At 38.9% G+C, this 12853-nt stretch overlaps 1 pseudogene; it reads right to left on the bottom strand.

Moving 5' to 3' along the window:
• Positions 1-8639: 8639 nt before the first annotated feature.
• LOC112405614 (ubiquitin-conjugating enzyme E2 D3 pseudogene) lies at positions 8640-8993 on the bottom strand (annotated as a pseudogene).
• Positions 8994-12853: the final 3860 nt, after the last annotated feature.

The raw sequence follows: 12853 nt of genomic DNA, 5'->3' as shown, positions 1-12853 counted from the left end.
CTGAAGGACATCTTGTTTGCTTCCAAGTTTGGGCAGTTATGAATAAAGCTGCTATAACATCTGTGTGCAGGTTTTTGTTTGAACATATGTTTTCAACTCCTTCTGGTAAATACCAAGGAGTATGATTGCTGGATTGTGTGGTAAAAGCATGTTTCTTTTTGTAAGAAACTTCCAAGTGTCCTCTAAGTGTCTGTACCATTTTACATGCCCACCATCAGTGAATGAAATTTCTCTTGCCACACCTTGCCGGCATTTGGTGTTGTCAGTGTTCCAGATTTTGGCCATTCCAGTAGTTGGATTGTGATATCTCATTGTTGTTTTAATTTGCATTTCCCTGATGACATATGATTTGGAGCACCTTTTCATATCTTATTTGCAGTCTTCTTTGGTGAGGTGTCTGTTAAGGTCTTTGACCCATTTTTTTATTGGGTTGTGTTGAGTTTTATTGTTGAGTTTTAAGAGTTCTTTGTAAAAATATATCTATATATTTTTTCTATTGCTCCCTCTTCATCATATTATCTGTAAGGTCTAAGATATATTATTTACCAAACTTCATTTTTCCTGAATGCCTAAAACCCAGGTAACACTGAATAGGCTCACCTCCCCCCAGGTATAATTTTAAGATCTCTTCTCTATGCAGTGTCAGATAGCATGTTATTCAGGTAGAGGAGGTGAGGCAGAGAGCCAAATAGCATAACAAACTTTGCTAATATTCTTCATCTTGCCAATCAGTACCTATTGATGCAGTACCTATAGACTCCAGGTGTCCAGCTCTTGCCTTAGAGATAAGGAGATGGAGAGAAAGAGTTTTCAAGGGAAACTGTTGGTTAATCACAGGCCAGAATCTAAGGCTCCCTACTCTCAGTTAACTGGTTAAAAAGTGACCTTGGTTTTTTACTTAGAAGTGAGAACTAACAATGATGAAGCATCGAAGAGGAAGGAGATAGTAAGGGCTAGAAGGGGCCTCCTGATGAGCCTCTGTTTGCTGTGATCTAACCAGTGGTTAAATCACCTCGTGGGTACCTCTCCTGCGGGTTCATTATCCCTCCACTAAGCCTACTATGGTCTGGTCCATATTTTACTCTCAGATCCATCCCCTCATATGAGTGACTTTCTTGGTATTTGATGTTTTTACATCCCTTGTAAGGGGTCCCTTTGTTTCTCCTGACAATTCCTATCACTTCATAGTTCATTCTGAGTTACATTATGTTACTCTTAATGGGCTTATTGCCAAAGGGCATTGGCTAGATGCATCTTCCAATGTATATGGCATGCTTTCTTTTTTTTTTTTGTGGTACGCGGGCCTCTCACTGTTGTGGCCTCTCCCGTTGCGGGGCACAGGCTCCGGATGCGCAGGCTCAGCGGCCATGGCTCACGGGCCCAGCCGCTCCGCGGCATGTGGGGTCTTCCCGGACCGGGGCACGAACCCCTGTCCCCTGCATCGGCAGGCGGACTCTCAACCACTGCGCCACCAGAGAAGCCAGGCATGCTTTCTTTATTTCCTTTTCTTCTTTGCTTTTTCTGGGTTTATTTCAATCCCAGATTATTGGAGGCTCTTCGGATTTAACTTCTAGCACTTCCTAGTCTGGGCTTGAGTTTTTTAAAACCCTGTTAGCAATCTTTAAGTGTACGGTTCAGTGGTGTTAAGTTTATTCACATTGTTTTGCAACAGATCTCCGGAACTTTGTCATCTTACACAATTGAAACTCTATACACACATTAAATACCAACTCCCTCTTTCCCCCTTAGGTCTGATTTTACTTTATGGAATTCTATACATGGAATAAGAACATGTAACAAAACAATTCTCAGGGAAGGAAGCAGCTCCCAATTCCTAGGACCTAGTCTTTTGTAAAGATGGATATGTTAGGAGGGTTATTTTTAAATTATGGAGAAAAGGCAAAAGATTTATTCGATCTGAAGAGAAACCAGAGTAGTTTCTGCTTTTAAAAAAAAATTTGTTGAAGTATAGTTGATTTACAATGTTGTGTTAATTTCTGCTGTACAGCAAAGTGACTCAGTTAAACATATATATATTCTTCTTCATATTCTTTTCCATTATGGTTTATCACAGGATATTGAATATAGCTCCCTGTGCTGTACAGTAGGACTTTGTTGTTTATCCATCTTATATATAATAGTTTGCATCTGCGAATCTCAAACTCCTAATGCTTCCTTCCCCCACCCCCTGTCCCCCTTGGCAACCACAAATCTGTTCTCTGTATCTATGAGTCTCTTTCTGTTTTGTGGATATGTTCATTTGTGTCATATTTTAGATTCCACATGTAAGTGATATCATATGGTAAATTATGGAGGAAAAACTCATCCTTTAGAAATTTTAATCTCTTTGGGTGCAATAGTCATCACATATCTATATCTGTATTTATATCTATATCTATACCTACTGGTTGAATGATACTTGGCCCCTGAGTCATCAATATTTTAAATACAAACCCACCATAGCCAAGAATGATGTGCAGCACACAGGACCCAGACATTTTTGCAGGAACTCTTAAATATATTTGTAGTTACAACACCCACTCCTCCTGGTGTTCTAACTTTATGCAATTTCTATCTATGAGACAGCCCTAAATCTTTCCATTCCCAGAGGAAGCCTGCCATCTGTTCATCAAACTTAAGAGTAGTTGGAGGGAGCAGCTGCAGTTTCTATCTGGATTTGAGTGTGTATGTGTTAGTCATTAAGAAAAAAATGTATGCTCATTTATGTTTTGAGTCATAACTATGCCATCAGTTGACTCCAACAAAACTGTCAATGCCAGTCTCAAGGGAGCAAGGTCTGATTTCTGTTCCCAGCAATACTTTCCTGGTGGATTTTGGGCAACTCATATCAAATTCTTTCTCGTTGTCTCCATCTAAAAATGGAGAATGTTCTTTAAAAAATTTCACCTCTTCCTCTTGTCGAGAATAAAGAGGTAGCTCTTTGATTTCCTTCCTTATTTTTTTTTGAATAGAGTAGCTTAAGTTCAGCTCTGGGAGTCAAGTTCTCCTTGAAGAGAGAGTCTAAGGAACTATCGTGGCTGAGGGCTAGGAAGAGCCTTGGAGATCCAGTGGTCCAGTACTCCTCAGGCTTCAGAACTGCATTTTTTCTTGCTAATGTTTGCAGTATCTTTATATCACCTATTATATACTGAATATATAAATAGATTTCAGACTGACTTATTTTTAACACTCATCTTTGTCCTATGTAAGAATATCTGTAAATTATAGTTTAGATGTGCTATTAAGCTTATATTACAAACTAAAAAATATAGAATTTATAAATGTACATATTCCCCAAATTGCATTAAAATAAACACATGATTCTTTTTTAAAGTTATTTAAAAATGTTTTGATATGTAATTGACATATAATATCAGGTTCAAGTGTACAACATAATAATTTGTTATGTGTGTATACTGTAAAATGACCAGACAATATGTCTAGTTAACATCCATCCCTACACATAGTTACAATTTTTTTCCCTTTGATGAGAACTTTTAAGATCTATTCTCTCAGCAACTTTCAAATATACAATACAGTATTGATAACTATAGTCACTGTGCTGTACATCACATCCCCATGACTTACTTATTTTATAACTGCAAGTTTGTATCTTTTGACTCATTTCACCCACCCCTCTGCCTCTGGCAGCCACCAATCTGTTCTCTGCAAACAGACAATTTTATTCTTAAAATAAAAAATAATGGATTGTGTGCCACCTAAAATCAGTGGCTCGCATGTCATATTTTGGGAAACACTGATCTAAACCAGCTCTGTCAATTTGTACACATGGAAACTGAGCTTGAGAAAGTATAAATGACTTCATAAAGTCCTTTAGCTAATTAGAATCCAGAGTTTCTGACTTCAGTTTTCTCAGGCATGGAAAATTAAATGGGAAAAGCATTCTGGGTGACAAATCTACTTGGAATTTAGTTAGGAGAATTTGGGGAGATGAGATAGCTGGGAAACATAGTTTGGGAAAATTGCAGAGGCTCTTGGATGCTAGGTGTAGGAGTAGAAACTTCTCCCTGGGCTACAAAGTCTTAACCCTGGGATCCAAGGAACATCTAAAATTATACGTGAAGTTTAATGGATTTATGCATGTGGATATTTGGGTGGGACGAGAGCAGTCCTCCATAAAAAGTTAATAACCATTGCTCTTGGCAATGGAAGCTATTTGGGTTCTCACATAGGGGAATACATGTGTTTTGGAAAGATCACTCTGGTACAAGATGAGAAATGGAACAGAGTGAGGATTGCCTCAAAGAGAGACAGCAGCAGATGACTGAAGCCATTCCAGCAAAGGTACCTGAACAGGGCTTAGGGAATCACCCCTTTAGGGTGGACTCAGGAACACAGATGTAGGTAACAGTGAACCAGAAGGGACTCACATTGGTTTTCTTCCTCTATTTCCTGAGGATCACCCAAGGAACCAAACTGAGTGAGAAAATTACATAATGCAAATATTATCAAAACGACTCTTGGTTTTTGTGTGTGCCTGGAGGTGGGGGTAGGGCAAAGGAGGAAGAGGAAAAGATGGTGAAAGGAGAAGCTTCTGCATCATTGGATGTTTTCGGTTACTTTTGCTTGAGGGTTAATCATTTTAAAGCAACTGTTGTCACCTACCTCTTTGAGAGTGCTGTAGTTCCCCAAGCGTGAAAAACGTATTTAACAAACAAGGTAGCCCCATGAGTCCCCTGCTGCTCTGCGTGCTTCTGCAGGTTATTTTACTTGGAAAGCACAACTGAAGAAAATTGTTTCTATTGAACATTGAGCAATGCAGAATGAGGGTTTATTCACTCGTTTACCAAATGTTTATTGAGTGCCTATTATGCTTACGGCACTGATGGACACTAGAGCCGCAGAGAAGAAGTCAAGAGTCCTTATCTTTAAGAAGTTTACAACGTATTAGGAGTAGCAAAACAAACGAATGCATTTATCTACACACGTGGACACATTGCATAGCAAGTTAAATTAAGAAATAAAAACAGTCATACACCTGATGACTAATTATATATCATCTTGTGATAGCTTTTCTTAGGAGGAGCATCAGTGCTTTTATTCTCCCCAGAGATCATCATCCTAATTTTTCATTGCAGTTTTATTGAAAAACTGAAAAAAATAGACTATACAAGGGATGACAAAGAAGAGTAAATGCAGAAAGAGACAGTTACTTGGGGACTTATTGATTAACAACATAGCCTTCACTTTGAATGAATAGCTTTGCATCTACCTCAGGTTGCTACCGAAGGAAAGCCACCACGATTATTATTTAATACTTTGGAGATGACATCTATGTTCAAGAGACTGTTTCATAAATAACAGGCTCCCATAAATAATGAAGACCTAGTCTGCTTTAGAAAATTGCAACTGAAAGTCATAAGTGGCTCAGAGTAAGAGAAAATAAATGATGGAGCATTCAGTAAAGCCATTTGTGGCTGGGCTGACTGGACTCAGGAAATGCTGATGGAGGAGGTCACAGTGGGTAACAGAAAGCTAAGATTGAAGCTGGGGAAACTAAGGTGAAAGTTCAGTTTAGGAAAATCAGGAATAGATTTTCTCTGGCTCATATATATCGAATATTCCAATGAGCCTTTTTGACTTCCCAGCAATACCTTTAAGAACTTTCTCAAAGATGGCAAGCTGATCTTCTGTGTTACCACCCTCATGACTGCAAAAGCAAGTATTTTTATATTTTTTTTATATTTTAATTTTTTTTTTTTTTTTGCGGTATGTGGGCTTCTCACTGTTGTGGCCTCTTCTGTTGCGGAGCACAGGCTCCGGCCGTGCAGGGTCAGCGGCCATGGCTCACGGGCACAGCCGCTCCGCGGCATGTGGGATCTTCCCGGACTGGGGCACGAACCCGTGTCCCCTGCATCGCCAGGCGGACTCTCAACCACTGCGCCACCAGGGAAGCCCCAAGCAAGTATTTTTAATGAGAGTAATATGAATAATGTCAAGCTCAAGCTGTTGATAGCATGTGCATCTGTTAGCTATTGCTGCAAAACAAACGAACCCAAAACTAAGTGGCTAACAATGACACTCATTTAATATTATAGCTTTTATTTCTGCAGATTAGCTCTGGGTTTGGTGGGTGGCTAGGCTTGGCTGGGGTGGCTCTACTCCATGTGACTCTCCTCCTCTTGGGAAATACCTGGACGTGTACTTTTCATGGCGGTGGCAGAGGTCCAACAAGGCAAGTAGAAAGCATGCAGGGACTCTGAGGACCGTGACACATCATTACTTACCCCTCATTCTATTGGCCACAGCAAGTGAAGGGGTGGGAGGATATACTTCATCTACATAATGGGAGGAAGTAGGAAGTTATATGCAAAGGGTGTGGATATAGGGAAGTGGATATAGGGTGGTGAAGAATCGGGGGATAGTAATTCTCTCTCCCTATTGTGTCAAGATGGGAAAGACTTGGATACAAATTTCAGCTTTATTGTTTATAATTAAATGTCTCAGAGAGGTTGCTTAATCTTTCTGAGTCTTCATTTACTCATCTTTAAAACTAAATAATAAAATGTTCAGATTTTGTTTGTAAAACTTCTGGGACTTAAACTAAATTATCATTTTTTCCTTTTCTTATTTTGTGTGTATGGCCACATGTTTGCTATTATCAAATTCTTGTAATTATGCTCACATCCACTCTTTTATGCTGCTCAGGACTGACTCTATCACCTTTCAAAGATCTGTTACTGACAAAAAGAAAATGGAAAAAAGGAGAAAGTGGAATTGTTCTCCAGGAACGTAGTGTCTAATAATGCAAAGCTGATTCGGTGAAGGCATTCTCTTTTGGTTTTCAGAGTGACTATCAACATCATATAATAGCTCATGCCCCTACTCAGGAATCTGAAGGATTTACTTTCCTGAATAATTAGTATGTTTCCAATATAACCTCCAGTGATTAATATCAGACCACTATTTGATATCGGCAATGACAATAATGTAAGCCCTACTTCCTTGTCCAGTCCAAAGGAAGGTCTCCAAGGGAATGTATAATTTCTGCATGGAGGATCATTTTATTCAGAGATTAGGAACATCAATTAAGTAGCTGGGTGTGTCATATATTGTATCTCATTTAATCCTTAAAACAGCTCTGGGAGGTACTTATTTTACAGATGCAGACTTTCAAGCTTAGAGAGGCCGGGTAACTAGCTCAAGGTTGTATAATTAGTAAGTTGTAGAAGCTAGCCTCAAATACAGATCTAATTCTAAAGTCTGTTATTAAGCACTTAAAAAAAAATAATAATCTGGAGTTGAATTCCCGATTTAAAATTTAGAATTAAATAAACAATAGATATCATCTTTGATGTCAAAAGAAAAAATACAACCTATCACCAAACACTAACCACAATGAGTGTCACTTAAACATTCAAGTCACAATAATTTTGCTTGTCTTTGAAAAAATTTTAAGGCCTGTTTGGAAATGATTTGAATGATCCAGTTCTCTTTTTAAAGCAGGGGGAATCCCAAACTGATAATTTCCCCTTTTTTTGTAAATTTCCCTGAGGCAAGTAGAGGCCTTCTAAATTATTTGATTGATCTTAGGCCAAATTGAGATCATTCTTTTCCAAAATAGCCATTCAGCATGTAAAGATTTGAAAGCCCTGGCTAAAGATTGTAATAATGCGAGTCTGGTATAAGAGACATCTCTCTAAAGTAATTCTCTCTCTCTCTCCTTCTCTTTGTCTTTTATTCTTTGCTTTCCAACATCTCTCTTTTAGTTCCTCTTCTGCACCAACTCCTCACTCAAGGAAGTTTCAAAGTTAAATTTGGGGGTAGGGAGGATTTGAAGCTATGAGCTTTGTCTTAGACCAACTGGTAGTCCCTAAGGTCTTCTCTTCTTTTTTTTCTTGAGCAAATGCCCAACAAAACTTGTGTTGTCTGCAACCCAGCTGGGGAATGAGCGGGTGAAGTTAGTGAAATGTGAAGATTTATAGGATGGCAGAGAGTGGAGAAGTATTAGTACCCAGAATATGCCAAATGTGGGGTGAGTTAGCTCTAGAGAACCAGATCTATTCTCTAGATCCAGAGAACCAGATCTATTTCCTAAAAGCAAATAGGGAGCAAATTGTTTTTTTCTTGGATTTCATGGCACCCTGGTCCTACTCTCCTCTCCCTCTTAGGCCACCACTCCTCATTGTCTTTCGCATTTTCTCTCTCTCTCTCTCTCTCTCTCTCTCTCTCTCTGTCTCCTCTGCCTCTAAATGTAGACATTCTTAGGATTCAGGCCTGGACTTTTTTTTTCAGTTCAGTTTACACTTATTTTGTTGGGTAATCTTATCTGCTAACAAAGTTTTACATATAATTTATAACCCAACAATTTAAAGTCATTTTCTATCTCTAGCTTGGATCTTTCTTCTAAACTTCAGATACGCATATACAACGGCCAAATTGATGCCCCACCCAGGTACCTCGCAGGAATTTTAAATGCTACATGTTTGAAGCTTGCTTACCCTCTTTCATCTGCCCCCTTTAGACCATGCGGTCTTAATAAATGCTAACTCCATCTACCTGGATTCTCATGCCAGAAACCCAGGAGTCATTCTTTTCCTTTATTTTCTCTTTTAAAACAGTAATTTAAAGTTTATTCCAGCTATAATACCGGTTTCTCTGTCATGTTTCAGAGCCCATTACCAAGACATTCTGTTGTACTTGTCTGTCTGATTTATGGATCCGTTCAATTTCTGGCACTAGGGCATCATCTGAGTTTCGGCCAGACAGCAGTGATAAAATGGGTGGAATAACTTTAGAAATAGTTAAAGCAAGAGACCATTGTGTTTCTAAGACAAATGCTCTCATTATTACTTCATGTTTGGGTGATAAAATAGAATCATTACCATTTAAATTTCTAAATATTATTTAAAATTTAATATTATGTTAATATTTGGATGATGAATTCTTGTTGTAAGTGCAATTGTCAAAAAGAATATACATTGATAAGGGCTGTCATTAGGGCCTGTAATTGTGGCCTGCCAATCAGTCATAGGCCAAATGGCTATGTTCCTTATTAGTGGTTTTAGTGCCGGGTCTGTGATTTTCTCTTTAGTTTTCCACTCTCTCAGTGTGGATGTCCAAACTCTAGGGTGGTGGACAGAGGCTGTCCTTTTGCCTCATGCCATCTTTGCTGAACTCAAGTGATAAATGGATGGTAAGTTGGAGGGGTGATGGGTTGGGAAGTGGATCAGGAATGAGGGCAAAGAAGGGAAAGTGGAAACCTTTATACAGTAGAAGTCATCCGCAACACCTCCTCCCCTCAGCCCACTCTCCACATCCAATCCATCACTTGACCTGGCAAAATAAAGCTCACACCCACCAGTCTTCCCCATCCCACCAGCCACCATGATCTCCCTGGACCATTGTAATAGCTTGGTAGCTATCTGGAGCATCTTCCCTCTTTCATCCTCAACCACCTTGATCCATTCCTTAAACTGTAGCCAAAGTGAGCATTTAAACAACGTAAATCAAACTGTCTTTTTCTTTCTTCAAATCGTTTCATGGTTCCCCACTAAACTTATGATATAATCTAAAATTTTTAGAGTGTCCCCCAAAGCCCTTCCCAACCTGACTGCTTCCCAGACTCCTTTACCAGAGCCCTCCCTTTTCCTCTTTACACTCCAGTCAAGTTTTCTTCAACACACACAAGGCTTCCCACCTCCAGCGGGGGGTGTGCTGCTCTCTCTGCCAGGATGAGCTTCTGTTCTCTGCAGAGCTAATTAACTCCCACTCTCCTCCAGGGCTAGGCTTAAATGTCACTTTCTCAGAGGGACAGTTCCTAAATTTATTGATCTGAATTATCATCCTCTATTATATCCTCACACAGTGCTTCTCTTTATAATCTTTATCAAAATTTGTAATTTCATATTTATTTATGCAGTTACTGTCTCCCCTACCAGCCAGCGGCTCCAGAGGGCAGAAGCAGTATCCACTTTATTATCATTAGCACATGTCTAGCATGTGGTAGATTGGTAATAAATATTAGGTGGAATAAAGGTAATATAATTTTTATTATAAATTTAAAAATATATTCTTTTTCCTAAAAAATCTAACTTTTAGGGGGATCTTTGAAGAATTTATCATGTCTTCATATAAAAGACATTATTAGATAGTACAACAGATAATGTATGCAGTTTGGATTTATAAGAAATATGGAAATATTCATTAAATTGATATTAAAATTAAATATTGGCTATGTTTTAATCATAGAAAGAAATACTTGTGTAATTGGTACCTTGAATAGCAGGACTCTTGGGATACATTCAAAAAGTATATTTATTTTTTATTTGTCTGTTTAAAATATATTCAATGGAAGAAGTGTTTCCCTGCCCTGGTTTACTTTTACATACTAACAATAAAAACTAATTGTACAGGGCTTCCCTGGTGGCGCAGTGGTTGAGAGTCCGCCTGCCGATGCAGGGGACACGGGTTCGTGCCCCGGTCCGGGAAGATCCCACATGCCGCAGAGCGGCTGGGCCCGTGAGCCATGGCCGCTGAGCGTGCGCGTCCGGAGCCTGTGCTCCGCAACGGTAGAGGCCACAACAGTGAGAGGCCCGCGTACCGGGGAAAAAAAAAATTGTACCATCACAGCCTCAGTTTCAATTCAGAAATTAAGACATCCAGTTCCAAGAAATGTTCTATACTCTGAACACGATTTAAAGATAAAGTATTTCCACTTCCCTGGCTGGTAGTTTTCTTCAGGCAGGAAGGCAGGGAAAGGGAGGTTTCACCCTTCTCTCTCCTTTCCCAAGTTGGGCTTGCATCCCTCCTTTTTCCATCCCTTTTTGAGAATTCTTGGATGCATGTCCTGTGAGGTGGGCAATACACATGTATGTATGGAGAGGGAGAGAGAGGGAGAGGAAGAGAGAGAGGGAAGGAGAGGAAAAAAGAGAGAGAGAGTTATTTTAAGGAATTGGCTCACGTGATCATGGGGGCTGGCAAGTCCTTACTACTTGCTTCTCTTGCCATTTTGATGATAGTCATTCTAATGGGTGTGAGGTAATACCTCACTGTTGCTTTTATTTACATTTCCCTGATGATTACTGATGATGAACCCCTTTTCATGTACCTGTATATCTTCTTTGGAAAAATGTCTATTCAGTTCTGTTGCCCATTTTTAAAAAAAATAAATTTATTTATTTATTTTTGGCTACATTGGGTCTTCATTGCTGAACACAGGCTTTCTCTAGTTGCAGCAAGTGGGGGCTACTCTTTTTTGTGGTGCACGGCTTCTCACTGAGGTGGCTTCTCTTGTTGTGGAGCATGGGCTCTAGACGTATGGGCTTCAGTAGTTGTGGCATGCAGGCTCAGTAGTTGTGGCCCATGGGCTTAGTTGTTCCGTGGCATGTGGGATCTTCCCAGACCAGGGCTTGAACCCGAGTCCCCTGCATTGGCAGGTGTATTCTTAACCACTGCGCCACCCGGGAAGCCCCCATTGCCCATTTTTAAATCAGATTGTTTGAGTTTTGCTATTGAGTTTTAAGAGTTCTTTATATATTTTGGATTTTATCCCCTTACCAGATATGTCACTTGCAAATATTTTTTCCCATTTCATAGGCTGCCTTTTTATTTTGTTGATTTTCTTTTTCTTTTCCTGTGCAGAAACTTTTTAGTTTGATGTAGTCCCTCCTGTTTATTTTTGCTTTTGTTGCTTTTGCTTTGTGTGTCCAAAAAAGTCATTGAAAAGACCAATGTCAAGGAGCTGACCCCCTATGTTTTCTTCTAGGAGTTTTATAGTTTCAGGTCTTAAATTTAAGCCCTTAGTCCATTTTGAGTTGTTTTTTGTGTATGGTGTAAGATTATAGTCCAGTTTCATTCTTTTGCATGTGGCTATCCAGTTTCCCCAATATCATTTATTGAAAAGAGTATCTTTTTCTCATTGTATATTCTAGGCTCTTTTGTCATAAATTAATTGACTATATATCCATGGGTTTATTTATGGGCTCTCTATTATGTTCCACTGATCTATGTGTCTGGTTTTATTCCAATACCATACTGTTTTGATTACCATAGTTTTGTAATATAGTTTGAAATCAGGACGTGTGGTGTCTCCAGCTTTCTTCTTCTTTCTCAAGGTTGTTTTGGCTGTTGGGGGTCTTTTGCGGTTCCGTATGAATTTTAGAATTGTTTGTTCTATTTCTATGAAAAATACAATTTAAATTTTGATAGAGGTTGCATTGAATCCGTAGATTGCTTTGGGTAGTATGGACATTTTAACAATATTTGTTCTTTCAACCCATGAGCACAGGCTATCTTTCCATTTATTTGTGTCTTTTTCAATTTCTTTCATCAGCGTCTCATAGTTTTCAGTGTACAGAACTTTCACCTCCTTGGTTAATTTATTCCTAAGTATTTTACTTTTTGATGCAATTGTAGATGGGATTTTTTAAAAAATTCTCTTTCTGATAATTTGTTATTATTTACATATGTCAAAATCCAATCAAAGATTGAAGTCATCTGGATGGGGGTTATAGGCTCTAAGCTAACTTGAAGATTAATAATAATATGAGCAAATTTAGGGGATGTAGGTTATGTGGCCTTCTTTTTAAATTTTGGCACCATTAAAGCAGTTACTATAAATAGAACCCTTCCTATCAGTATAAGACAAAGATTTAGTCCAATTTAAGGCTGATGTCCTCTGGTTATTAGGAAACTTCAGCAAACTAGGAAGATAATCAATGCTCCTTCCCCCCAGTTATTTGGAATGAAACATTTGCTTCATTACTGGATATGTTGGCATATTCTCTTATTCACTGTTCACTGTTTACTCTTGAGGTTCATGTTTCTCTTCTATTCACTTTACTTTGTGTTCTAGGAGGTTGAGATCTATCAACTGGACCAACCAGGCTCC

Source organism: Neophocaena asiaeorientalis, unplaced genomic scaffold (genome assembly GCF_003031525.2).
Source record: "Neophocaena asiaeorientalis asiaeorientalis breed wild unplaced genomic scaffold, Neophocaena_asiaeorientalis_V1.1 scaffold148, whole genome shotgun sequence".
Lineage (NCBI taxonomy): Eukaryota > Metazoa > Chordata > Mammalia > Artiodactyla > Phocoenidae > Neophocaena > Neophocaena asiaeorientalis.
Note: the sequence above shows the minus strand (reverse complement) of the source record. Positions and strands in the feature narration are given on the sequence as shown.